This window comes from Vicugna pacos, chromosome 10 (genome assembly GCF_048564905.1).
Source record: "Vicugna pacos chromosome 10, VicPac4, whole genome shotgun sequence".
In the NCBI taxonomy this organism is placed as follows: domain Eukaryota; kingdom Metazoa; phylum Chordata; class Mammalia; order Artiodactyla; family Camelidae; genus Vicugna; species Vicugna pacos.
The window spans coordinates 37,870,489-37,884,544 of NC_132996.1; the positions used below are offsets into that span (position 1 = coordinate 37,870,489).

The 14,056-nt window shown below is 43.5% G+C and overlaps 1 long non-coding RNA gene across 1 annotated transcript; it reads right to left on the minus strand.

Annotated features, from left to right (window-relative positions):
- Positions 1-349: 349 nt before the first annotated feature.
- Positions 350-13,494, minus strand: LOC140698977 (uncharacterized). Its single transcript, XR_012076987.1, has 4 exons — positions 13,343-13,494; positions 13,003-13,207; positions 10,024-11,103; positions 350-718 (listed from the first exon to the last, which is right to left on the minus strand). It is a non-coding gene; the product is annotated as an uncharacterized lncRNA (long non-coding RNA).
- Between the last annotated feature and the right edge of the window lie 562 nt (positions 13,495-14,056).

The window sequence follows — 14,056 nt, forward strand, 5'->3', positions numbered from 1 at the left end:
GAGTCAGTGACTGGTTGCATTTCCCAGCTCAGTGCATCCAAGGTAACAGAAACAGGTGGTGGAAAATTGGCTTCACTCTTCATTCACCTGGTTGATAAATTAGACTGGCCTCTCTCTCTCCAGGCCCCTCTGACCACCTCTTCTAACATGGGCAGCTGTGGCCAGTGGGAACTCTACCCTTCTGATTTCTTTATCCCTCATTCCCTATCCTCTGTCCTAATCCAAGTGCTGGAATACCTTTGGTTCTGAGAATATCATCACCATGGCCCTGTCTCTTTGCTGCATCCTCTAAAGAACAGAATTCCTTTACTGAAAGGAGGTAATTTCTATTATATTGGACCACAATCTATTTTTGAACTGTTTCTTTATTCACTACAGCTGGATGCATGGCACAACCCCTCACATTTTTTATGCAGTCCCAGGTATTCTTTAACAGAGGGAAGGGCCAGGAGAACGGACTGCGGAGGGCTGTCTTCCATTGCGGGGGTATCTGAAGAGCCAGGGAGGCATAGCAAGTATCTGTAGACTTAGGCTTCACAAAAGGGCCTCTGAAATTCAGCCCAGTGCTCTTTCTTCCGGCTGCATGATGTTGTCTCTATTGAAAGAGTCTCCTTCCCCAAACACAGAGTACAACAATCCCATTGAATGCATCGCCAATGATAAACTATGTACGGACAAATAACAACAGTGACAAAACTGCACACAGAGACAAGGCAGTCTGTGTAGGGGAAGAAAGAGAAAAATAAATGAGATTAACAGTGGGAGACAAAAACAGAGGAAAACCCAGCAATTAGATTAATCATAGACTTCCAGGAAATTGGCCCAAATTTCTTTAAAATCTTGTTGATTGTTATTCAGATTGAAGGGTTCCCTCAGCAAGATCAGCCACCAAGCTTGCATACCAATCTGCCGCATCCCACATGCGAGCTGCTCAGATCCCAGGGCTGTGTCCTGCTACAGTGGATCACCTGTGCAGGTGTGAGGTCCAGGAGAGGTCAAGAGGCGGCATTTTTAGTCTGGGCTCTCTGGCCAACTCTCTTTGGGGCTTTGAGCAAATCACATCACTTTCTGGACCTCAGTTTCCACATCTGTTAAATAGGCAAGTTCTACCCTTCCTTCTTAAGTAAGTGGGTTTTGAGAGGTTAATGAAAGAAAATAGATGTGGAAGTCCTTGTTAGACCAAAGTGCTATTCAAGTGTAACATAGAACATTTTCAGAGTCAGAAAGAAAGCAGGATTTTGCCCAAGATTCAAATACCACCCCCTCCCAGACCTGGGGTACAGGAGATGCAGGGTGGTACTAGATCTAGTGAGTTGCTACAAACATGTTCCAAAGCCTTCAAATTCAGTAAAACCCTCAGTACATCTTGACCCAAATATTCCTCCCTCTTTTATGATCTGCATTTAAAAGAAAATTGAATGACCTATCTCTGGATTTATTAATGCTTAAATCATTAGGATCTTGGCTCCAGAATACTCCTGGGTTGCCAGAGAGACGTCAGAGCTTTCAAATGCCTGGAAGTTGCCCTTCACCCAGGGTGAAATAATCCAAGCATAAAATAGTTTAGGTTTGGTTTGAAGGATTGAATGCCTGAATTCCTCTTAGAACTGAATTCTTCAAATATGACCATTTTTGGCTCAAAGTAAAAAAAAAAAAAATTGGCCATCTACTTGGTGCTAGGCTCTGTGCTAAGTGCTCTGCATGCATTATTTAATGTAATCCTTACAACAAGCCAATGTGGTAAATTCTATTAACGTTCCTTTTTAAAGGATGTCTAAAGGGTATAAGGACACCCTTTAAGTATTATGGAAAAGATTTTAACCAACTTTTCTCTTGGTTTCTGTCTTTGAATCTTTAAATCCCATGAATAAATAATCTGATAACTGAAGAGGATCAAAACAGCCATCCAGTATTACATGTCCCAAAATATGTCTCCAGTAGATTTAGTAGGTGTTAGCATTTGAGCATCAAATAAGCTTGAGAAAAAAATTAAGTAGAATTCTTTTCTACAGGACTTTTCAGGGCCTTTGAAATGAATGTTCAGTGTGACTCTCTGAGAAGACGCTGGTGCATGCAACATCTTCCAAACTTATTTGATGCTAGAAGACCTTTTCCCAAAGGCTCCTAATATTCTTCAGAAAATCATTTATCATATAACTGTCGTATTATTTTGTAAAGCAAGAAATGCTTTGCTGTCAGAAGTAACTTGCCTAACTTGCCCCACCTCATAATGTATTCATAGTAGAATCAAGACAGCAACCCAGATGTCCTGAGTCTAGGCCGAGGCCATATTCCAGATTCCACTATAACAGAAGGTGGTATAGCAAGAGGGCCAGTGTGGGTCCTCCAGAGGTTCAAGCCACAGGAGCCACACATAGCATCAAGAACCACGGATCACGTATTTGAGAGTCAAATGATCACAGGTACTGTAAACTAGAAGAGAGGGTATTATTTCAATAAACTCCTTTGTGCTGGGAGGGGTTGTATTAGGGTTCTCCAGAGAAACAGGAAAAGAGAGTGAAAGAGAGAGAGATTGGGATATTTATTTTAAGAAATTGGCTAACACAATTATAAAGTTGGCAAGTCCAAAATCTGCAGGGCAGGCCAGTAGACTGGAGATTTGGGGAGGAGCTTGAGTCTGAAAGCAATCTGGAGACAGAATTACCTTTCTCTAGGGACCTCAGTCTGTTTTCTCTTAAAGCCTTCAACTGATTGATTGAGGCCCACCCAAGGTATAGAAGGCAATTTGCTTTACTCACTGTCTGCTGATTTAAATGTTCGTCTCATCTTAAAAAATACCTTCACAGTGACATCTGTATTGGTGTTTGAGTAAATATATAGGTACCGTGGCCCAGCCAATTTGACATGTAAAATTAACCATCACAGGGGCCGTGTTTCCTTCCTGCCCTTAAAATGTAAATGACACCTCTCTACATCATCCTCATTGACAGAATATGAGCAGCACATCCAGAGACCATCCATCGCTCTGGGCTTCCAGAGGTGCCTGGCATAGATGGACACAGTGGTACCACAGAGATGCCTTATGGGTTTATTCATCAGTTGATGAGGCTAGAGGCATAGGCAAAGGAGGAAGTCTGAGCTGGATATATTCAAGGATTCCACCATGATGCCCTCCCTCAACCAGAATAAGTCCATTTTTATCTGTCTTATATTAGACTTCCATTTAAATCAATGCTAAAATCTGTTGGAAATTCGCTCAATCTACATTAGCTTACTACCTCCTCCAGACCCTTCCTCCTCAAAGTGGATGCTAATGACCAGCATCATCAGCACCACACAGGAGCTTGTTAGAAATGCAGAAGCTCAGCCCTATCCCAGACCAACAGAATCAAAATTGTGTTTTAACATGATCCCTGGGTGACTTGTAAACACTTTAAAGACTGCAGAGTAAAGCTTTAGACCTCAAATTTTGGGGGAAAAGAGACCAACACAGCACCAGACACAGTAGGCACTTGAGAACTAATTCTTTTCTGAATGATGGTCTGACTTAGGAAATTGAGGCCCAGAGGGGAGAAAGGTGTCACAATTAGTAGAGTATTGGTACCAGGAAATAATATTCTCTGGTTAGGCATTTTTGCACAGTAATATGACTCCTCCATGGAGAGCCCAAGTCATTGCTGAAAACTTAAATCTCCAGTCTGAACATTTCAGAAACCAAGATGTTCCAATGGAAGCATCCAAGTTCTTCGTGTTTATGGGAAAACTCCCCATAAGGAGTTCTGTCCAGCAAACCAGATCAGTTGGCAGGAGTAAGCAGGCTACCCTGAAGCCCCTTGGTGTGGAAGAAAACCGAACTATTATCTTTACCTGCAGGTACTTTCAAGCCAAAGCAAAAATCTCCTTCTCTGAAACCTTGAGTCTCATCTGAACTGCCCTTTCCACAAGGATGGAAGAAATTCTGAGCAGTTGATCAGATGAGGAGTTAATTTGCAGCTGCGCTAAACTGCTAGCACAGAGGCTGTCATAGGGGAGAAGAAGAAGCAAGTGGAGAAATCTTTGATCCTCAGTTCTGCCAGCTTCTTCCGGAAACTTGAATGGGAGATCAAACATGAACAGCAGTGCAGGCTCTGGGCTCGGTCCAGGGCTATAGGAATCCAATACTCCGATAATCATCCAACTTCTACAGAAGTCCACCCAGGAAGCTGGCCAAGGAAAAGGCTTGACTATGAAGAGGATGGGAGCCATGACAAATGAGAGTAAGGGAGATAGGATTGCAGAGGGCCTGGGGCTGCTTTCATTGTGGTACTCCTCCTGTGCACTCCCTCCCATATACAGCCAGCCTTTCTCACAAAACCCAAAAGAAACAAAGTTGAAGTTGAGTAATCATCTGCATTTCAAGGCTTGGCTAGTAGTTCAAGGGCCTGGTCTTGGTTTCTTAACGCTGAGGATTCACACAATCTCAGACCAGGGAATGGACTTCATTGCTCCACAGGCCACATCAACACTTCTGTCCAGATCACAGGTGATAGTCACCATAAGACCCTCACATTGGTGTCTCACCTTGCAGTTTACAAAGAGTCTTCCACACATAATCTCATTTGTCCTGTGGTAGGTGGGGTGTGTTTATATACTCCAGGGGCTCAGGATTGACTGCTGGATGCCTCTTCATCCCATTTTTACTCCAAGAATCCTGGTCATAGTGATATGCAGGACAATTTGATCAAAGCCCAGCAAATCCTCCAAGTGTGGTCCCTATGGCTACTACCAATGCAAAATCTCATGCCAGCCACTGGAATACAGCCAGTTGCACTAATATTTGGCAGCAGGCAAGGCAGCTAGGCAGAACAGAAGCTCTCATAACTGTCTGAGGATCCAGACTGAGACCACCTTACCTTGACATACCCAGACCCATTACACAGAGTAGATACTAGGTAAAAGCTGTACCTTGGGACATGATCTCTACTCTCAGGCTTGGGCCTGAACTATGCTCTTCAACCTACCTAGCTCTCAAGCATCCTGGCCACCTGATGCAATGCTGATTCTTCCTTTCTTTCGTCTCCCCAAAATCCTCCCCTACGCCTCACCAAGATGTGCTTTACAACTCTGACCTCTTACTAATGTCAACCACAACCTAGAGAAAACCAAGAGCTTCTCTGCCTAAAGCTTACTTCAGTATCATTCTCCTCTAAGTCAACCTAGCCTAAAGGACACTATGCACCAAAGGACAAACATATCAATCTTTAGGGTAAAAATACCTCCACAAAATTGCAAGAAATCTTCATAAATACAGAGCGTGGTATGGTCCACTGCAGAGCCACCCAGTAAACAGCTCCGTGACCTAAAGAGAGAAATTAGCAAACCCCAGTAAGCTCTGGAGCTATTAAATATGACGGGCCAGCCAGTTTACCCATTATTGGTGAACTGATACAACTAATACTTATGGGTAATAAATAAAACCTAGTCCCTTCTGTCAAAAGGCTTAGCGCCCATCAAGGAAGACAGACATTCAAGACACAGCTAGTCCTAGGGGATGGTTGTTGTAATAGAGATTTCCCAAGTCTTTTGGAGGATGTTGTGGGTAGCATTACCACACTGAACAACTTCAGTGGGCACTACTCACGTTAAAGGTGGCTGATGTAATCTGTTGAGAGGGGAAGTCCTTGGCACTGACTCTGCAGAACCTGACCACATAATGCCAGTGTTCATAACACATGGTTACCTCTGGCAAAGGCTGAGAGTTTATCCTTATATGATGAGGCTGCTGAACCCAGAGAGGGCCCTCAAGCCTCCCAAACCCAGTAGAGCTGCAGGGGGCTCACAGAAAAGCAGGACAGATTCAGTCTCTGAAGCATAGGCATATGGTCTTTGCAGGACAGGCATTATTATTAGAGAGCCCAGCTGGCTTTAAAGTAGAGAAAAGTTTGCAGGCTCTGTGCTCAGACAGTACTGGAGCTCCAGATCTGCTGACTGCAAGCTTCGTGGTCTTGGGCAACTCAACTTGTTAATCCTCATTCCTTCTTCTGTTCAAAGGGTATACTGATACCCTTCTCATAAAGTTTCTTGGGAAGATTAAGTGTAAAATGCCTGGCATACCATTTGGCAGACAGTCCAAGCTTTTGAAATGTTTCTTCTTTGCCTTTTCCTAAGCTTGGTAGAGATTATAGAATACACAAGTTGAAAGAGAACAAGAGATCATCTAATCCAAGTTTTCTCAATTTTATAGATTTAGAATCTGAAACACAGTTTGGAATTAATCTGTTTATCAATCATCAAAACATTCCCAAAACAATATTAAGTAACTATTATTATCTGTTTAAATTAAGTCACTCTGACTGTGTGGATGACTTAATTGTCCTGATAGTTTCATCATCTCTAAAACAAGGATAGGAAAATTCTGACTTGTTAGGATTCATGTGAGGTTTAAATTAGAAAATACAGGTAAAGTATCAATAGTTCTGTTAAGATGTAGGCTTGTTTAAGGTTACAGTTGCCTTGAGCAAGAATGTCTTAGAGAAAACCAAGAGCTTCTATTTCTTCTATCTAGTATCTCAAAAGCCCAGGGTTTTTAAGAAGTGGATGACATAAAGTTTAAGAAGTCTCGCCATCACCCTTTTGGAATAGCAAAAGAGGTCAGGGATAGGAAACCTCTCTTCTGACACCAGATGAGTGTCTCAGAACTGAGGAGGAGGCTGCAGGCTCTCTCCCTGTCTCTCTCTGCCCACCCCAACAGGGAGATGGTGACTCTGGGGGTGCATTCAGAAGGAGATGGAACTGATGGCCAAGGACGGAGTGTTCACTGTATGAAACCCTGGGGGAAGTTTACCTTTCCAGGGCTTTACCTGAGTCTCAAGGCAAGAGCCTCCTGAGATGTTGCCTGTCAACAGTTTACATTTCACGCAGACTCTCTCCAGGGAGGTAGAACCATACCTACGGTAGGATGTTACTTGTATGGTAGCCTGAAATTATTATAGTTATTATAGGCAGAGGTGTCCATTTTCCTGGCAATTCAGCATATGGTATTTACTGAGCACCTACTATATACCAGGCATTGTGCTAGGCATGTTATAGACACATTTTCATTTATTTATGTACACATCAACCTGTGAGAGAACAATTATTTCCCCCATTTTCCAAGTGAAACTCAGAAACTTCTACTTGCTTGTGGCCACCCAGCCAGCAAGCAGATCTGCAATTCCAAATCAAATCTGACCCCCAATCTGTCTGCTTTCTCTTAGATCCTCCAGCCTTAGATCTGCTCCTGTAACTGGCTTTCTCTGGCTTCTCAGCTCTTTTGGCTGGTTGTCTGATCTCAGTAGATAGAAAAAATAGAAGTTCTAAAATTCAACATGTAAATAATACAATCATTTGGTTATTTCTGCACATCAAGTGTCACCCACCTCTTAAGAAACAATCCAAAATGGGAACTAGAAGTCCAGGAGGTTAGATCTGAATTAAAATTCTGTATTTGCCACTCACAAGCCATGTGACTGGACAATCTGTCTGAGCCTCAGCTTCCTTGTCTATTGAATGGTAGGCAGAATCTCAGAAGCTTCTTAACAGGTTTAAATGAGAAAATGTCTCTGTCACCTTGTGGGGTTGGAAATATGATTTCCTTCCCTCTTTCAAAAGCAGGCACTCTGGAGTGAGTCTGGTTTATCTGACAGCTTCTGCACTATCTAAATACAGGAGTTTAACTGCCCCTCTACCTTGTCAAGTGGCGTAACAATAGTATTTACCTTATGGGATCGATTAATCCAGTGTAGATTTTTAATATATGTAAAATGTTTAGACTAGCACCCGGCACATGATAAGCTCTATATAAGAGTGAGCTGTGTTTCTGGTTTCTTCCCTTCCTCCTCCTCTCCCTCCCCATCTCCCTCTCTTTCACTTCATGATAGGACAGAAGGTCTCTTCCTGACAACACAATCCATTTGGAATTACCCATTTTCAGACCACTGATCTCCCCTCAGCATCAAAAGAGTTAAGATCCTTTCAAAACCAAATGCTGAGCCACATGCCACCCCCTCTCCTTTACAGAGGCTAAGGCCTTGATCATTTCTTAATGTAACTACTTCAGGAAATTTGTCACGCTAATAATGTTAATATGCCTTATTTCTACACTGCTCACGCCCTGAGCTCTCAATCACTTCAAAACACAGTGATTGAAATTTTTCAAAAGTCTTTGATTTGGAAGTTGTTATGTAGAACACTAGTCAAGTATAAATATGGCAGAGTGATTTAAGGCGGTTGGAGCAATCCAAATGTTTAAGCTTGTTTCGAATAATTATCAATCTTTCTGCTCTGCATTTTCAACACCCCCCTTCATTTGAAGGAGTGGCCCTCGCTGAGGCCTGGAGCACGTTGTTGAGGCTGCCAAGTGCCTCTTCGTTCCCCACACTGTGTCTCATTGTCAGAATCACGTTATTAAATCCTGAATGGCTGGTGCTGTTCTTGGTATCAGACTCGGGTCATAGAGAGAAATGGTCACCCTGGAATCAAGAGCTCATCCTACGTCTGCATCAATCCAGGTGAACTCTTTCTAGGCCAGGGCTCTGAGGTTGTACAGTCAAGGCGACAGTGCCCTCTGATGGCCTCACATCGGTCTGTTTGGATGCCCAAACGGAGGCTCTGGCCAAGCATCTCCTTGAAATTCTGGTCCCAGGAAGGACCACGTGATACTACTCTGGGCTGGGACACCTTTGTGTACCACTTACCTAACCCCAGCATTCCTCTGGATGGTGACAGATTCTCACGGGGTCACTTGTTCTCTCTGCACATCACACACCTCCCTCTTCCTGCCCTGAGGCTTCTCTGATGTAAAGATGAGAGGCAACCCCGCAAACTGTTAGCCATCTGCACAAACCACTGGAAGCACAGGCAAGCAAATGACTGGGGGACCACCCTCCACCAACTGAGGAGAGAAGCTGATGGATAAATATGCTCTTCCTTCCTTCTCCGAGGTCTCAGTTCAGATACATCTTCTGAGAGACTCCTCTGAAGGCCTCAGTGGGATGAGCATCAGATGCTCCCAGCAGTGGTCAGTTCCTGAGCACATCTTCCGGTGGACTTTCTTTCCAATGCCATTTCACTCCCTCAGGCCTCTCTCCAGTGCTCTCCCTGCCCAAATAAACTACCTGCACACAGCCACCTCTGCCTCAGACTCCATTTCCAGGGGAACTCAGAAATCACCCGTACCCAGGAGGATTAAGCTCGGAAGAATCCCAGGCCCCTCCAAAATGGACTTGGAAGGACCAGAGCTCGGAGATTGCTGAGAACAAAAGGGATGGAAACAGAGATGCTTTAGTGCAGAAGGGCAAGGTGACCCAGCTGCCTGAGCACAGAGTGACCAGGAGGAAGTGCTACCTCAGCACAGAGAGTCTGCTGACAGTTTTCTTTCAGCACCGAAAAACCAGCAGACAGGATCGCCACAGCAGAATGAGTTCAGATGGCTCCATTGCCGTAGCACAGGGGACCGGGGACCCGAGCAGAGTCAGACCAACAAACACAGACACTTTGGACACAGGAGCTCAGGCACGGCAGTTGCCTCCATCTCAATGGGACAAGGCCTAGAGCTTCCCCAGCTCGGAGGAACCAGGCCCAGGTATCCAGCACGGAGATGGGCAGTCCCGTCCCTACCTCCTCCTGCGTCCCTGCACACAGCTGATCCCTCACTGTTCCCACTCTTACTGGCAGACAGCACATGATGGACAGCATGAGGTTTGGGCTCAGAGGACCTGAGATAAGACTCCACTGCCTGTGTGACTTGGGCAAATCATAGAACCGTGTGAGAAACACCTGCCTCTTTACAGATGGAGACTAACACAACAGGAGAGAATGGAGGTCAGAGTCCTCTGTGAGACTCTAACGTGTTGATACTTAATGTTGATATCACCATTCCCTATAAAATAGGGGTTTCACTGACTCCAACAGGAATGTAAATATATCATTATTATTGCAGTTATTTTAATTATTATTAGCATTTGCATTGTTCTAGGATACAAAGGATTTTCACCTTTTAACCTTTTAAACCTGTTGGGTCCCTTGATCCTGTCAAAAACTCACCTGGCAAGTTGTATCATTACCCCTCATTCTAGAGAGGAGGAAACTGCAACTCCGACAGTGACTTTCTCAGGACACTCAGGCAGGGAGTGGCAGACCTGGGGCACAAAGCAAGGGTTCATATCATTTTCTGTGTTTCTACCCTGACATGCCAGGAAGGAGAGCTGGGCACCATGGCTCTGTGTTTTTCAGCTTTAATTGGAATGATGCCGGGAGATAATAATTCCGCTTAAGAATGCCGAGATGATAGCCTTCTGTCCCCCGTTCCCTGGGGCCATTCCTGGGTAGTGCTCACGTCATGCTATTGCATCAAGAGGCTTCTCAGACCTATATTTAAGTAATAAGACATGACAGGCTGTGTATTTCTGGGACATTATTTCATGCCTGGGGTGGTGGTAGTGAACTGAGGTTGAGGAAATGTCTTGAGCGTCGCTTTGGCTCTTATAAAATATATGTATAAATCAAGATGGATTGGGGCCTAGTGAAAGAGGCAGACAGCCACTTGAAGGCGGTGCTGGCATGGCTGTGACATCACCACCAGCCAATCCCACAGCCCCTCCACCTAGTGGAATCCCAAGTGATTTGAGCATTTGAGGCCCGAGAAGCATTCAGGGTCAGAGTCATCCACAGCGTTCTGAAATTTTCAGGGCTGGTGATGCTGGTCGGTCTTCCCATTGTGTCCATCACGAGCCAGTGTGATGTGATCCAAGGTAATCTGGACTTAGAGGATCTGGAAGAAACTGCCTCCCAGCACACTCTGGTACTTGCCATTGGGTAATCGCTGCATTTGCTCATCTCAAGGCCTTGTGGGTTGTGGTTGTGGTTTTACACTCTATTTGGAGGAGAGGCCTTTACTCTCTGCCAGGTTAAATGACTAGAAGGCATTAAAGATGGCTGTCAAGCTGATCAGAAACAGACCTCTGGGCTGATCTGCAACTGAATCCCTGAGCTCTGATGTTCCAGCCAAGGTTAGGCAAATCCCAGCCGCACGTCTGGTCTCTTCAGGGTGTTCTATGCAGCATCTAGGCTGTGATTAGGAACAATAACGTTTTCCAGAGACATTGCCCTCAGGGAACTGATAATCTGAAAGAAGGTATAAAACAAGTACACTCAGATAAATCCAATATGGGGCAATAAAAAGAAATACTAAGGCCAGGGCTCATGTATCTATATCCTCAGTGTGCAATGTAAGTTGCAGATAATAGTTGCTCAGTGAATGCCTGTTGAAGGGGCGAGAGTACCCTCAGAACACAAAGTGCTGAAGGAGTGCCAGAGCTATAAGCCACAAGTTTTCAGGCTGTAAAGAGAGGAAAATGGACCTTACTTTCCCTGCCTTTCTTGCATGGTTAGAGAACTAAAATATAAAAATTATATTGTAACTGTAAAGCACTACTCAATTATAAGTGATTTGAAATGAAGAATGTGATCACACATCTGACCATTGGTAACTGGAATGACTCAAAGAGAAGATTCTTGAAGGTTGGAGGGGTAGCTCATAAATATTTGCAGCCTCTTCCCCGTGCTCCCCATCTCCACTGTCAGTAAGTTGGACTAGACCTAATTACGAAGAGGTTTCATCTGTTGGTCCATTGGCGATGACAGCCTTGTGTACTCATTGAGGACATAAGGCTTCATCTGGACTCAGAGGGGGAGTGCCATGATCAATTAATGATGTCTGCCGTGGACCTGGGTTGGAGACTAGCAGCACGTGTGGCATTTATTTTGTTGTTCTTTGTCTGAAACCCCATTTTCTCATTCAGTGCAATAGATTTCTAATTAGTCTGCATCTTCTGTTGTCCTTCAACCCCAGTCTCCTTTCTTGCTTCTGTCATCAAAGTAGTCTCTTTCCAAAACATAACTCTAACTGGGATATTCCCCTGCTAAAGTCGTTCGAGGATTTTCTCCTTGTTCTACAGAATACAGCCAAACTCCTCACCAAGGCTTCCAAAGCGCTCAGTGACTTAGTCCCTACCCTGCTAAGTCATTCTGGCCCTGCACCCCCAAACTGATTTCCAGCCACACCAAGAAAGCATAGCCAGCTTCATCTCAAAACACACCCTGCCCGACTCACTGCCTAAAATTGTCTTCTCATCCTTAGTCCCTAATGCATTTGTTGTCATCTCTGTGAAGTCTTCCCTCATCATCTTCAAGTAGAATTCATCTCTCCTCCTCTATCTCCATAGCATCCTGTATAGATATCTATGAGAGCATTTTTCTTATAAGAGATATTTGTCTGCTTGCTTACCTGTCTCACTAGACTGTGAACTTTGTAATACAGGAGACCATGTCTTTTATATATATATATATATATATATATATATATATATATATATATATATACATACATTTGTATTTATCCTGGGCACTGTGTCTGGGATAAAATACATGCTTAGAAAATATGTGAAGAACAAATAATTGAATTGAAGAATGTACTAATTGGCCTGACTTGCACACATCCCTTTCTATGGTGCTTCTTCTTCATAAGTCACCATCCTTGGATCTGATTGGATCTAGGGAGGGCACAGGCCTAAGACAGCAATTCTATAAGCTGGGTAGTACCTCATGAACTGCTCCATCAGGAGAATTCTGATAAACAGGTTTTTCACTGTTTATGAACTAACAAACAAGGTCTTCTCTCTCAAATATCTAAACTTGAGATAGTTAATAGCAGGAGTAGAAGGCAAAGACACAAGGAGAAGGCCAACTTGGTCACCATGAGACATCAGAAACTATGAGTAAACAGAAATTATAAGATAAAATTTAGGGTAATTGGTTAGTAGCAAGAAGAGGGTAGAAGCAATCCACTCTGGTCTCTGACGGATAATCTCTAGAACTATCTTGTATCCTGAACAATTTTCTGGTTTCCACATTATATTCTAGCTGTATTATTATATTAAAACAACTTCTGTTGTGTGAATGTGTTTCTGCTAAGTCTAGGGAGTCTATTTGGGAGGGTCTCATTTAAAATACAAAGTACATTACCCCATAAATAGTGAAGATGGCTTCAAAGGCCAGAGCCCTTTCTAGTCTGCAGCTGACCTCAGAGCTAACCATTTATGGTCAGCGGTGAAGCCCACGGCTGGAGGGGAACCTGGTGCCCAGTCCTGGTCTGAGCCTCACTCGTGCAGAACCCCTTAGATGTGTCGGCACTTATTTCTACTTGGAGGTTCAGTGCATTATCAAATGCCTGGAGGAAAAAAAAAAGATTAATTTCAAATAGCTGAGTAGTTATTTGAAAAGCTGAAAAGCTATTCTTTATGAGATAAAGAGCAGACATATACTATATGAATAGTTCTCAAACTTTAATGGACACACAGATCACCTGGGAAACTTGTTGAGATTCAGACTCTAATTCTGCAAGAATTGGGTGGGGCCTCAGATTCCTCACATCTAACAAGCCTCCAGATGATGTTGATGCTGCTGGGTGAGGACCCCACTTGGAGGAGCAGGGCTCCATGTGATCCCAGAGGGATGAGCCAGAGCGCACTGGAGGACATTAAAGAACAAGAGTTCTAGCTAAAGAATTCTGCCTACTCAGAGTTCCATGGAATGGAATGCAATGCTTTGGTATCAGGAAGGACCAAGCAGAAGTTAGGCAACAATTGGGCAGATGCACATAACAGAGAATGTCTGCTCTGTTTGGCAGGTAAATGACCACAGTCATTTTCAAAAAAAAATTTTTTTAATGCACTCCCTAAAAGATTTTGACCCTTCTGTACCTACTTGACCATTTTTAGATTGACATCTAAAATTTTATATCATATATTTACATACATTTATTTCTTAATAGAGGATAAAAATGTTAAGTGGTTTATTAAATAAATCAAAATGAAGATTAACTAATTTAAATAAATATTAGATCTTGTATGTAAGTTCCAGAAATGTTTTGCCTACCTTTTCCACTGATGTGTACCTAGTATGTGGAAGATACCTAATCAGTGTTTCCTGACTAAATGAAGGCACGTCACATCTGAAAGCAGAAATGTGGAGGTTTATCTATGGGCCTTACTTCATCTCAGAAAATGTGGTAGCCCCC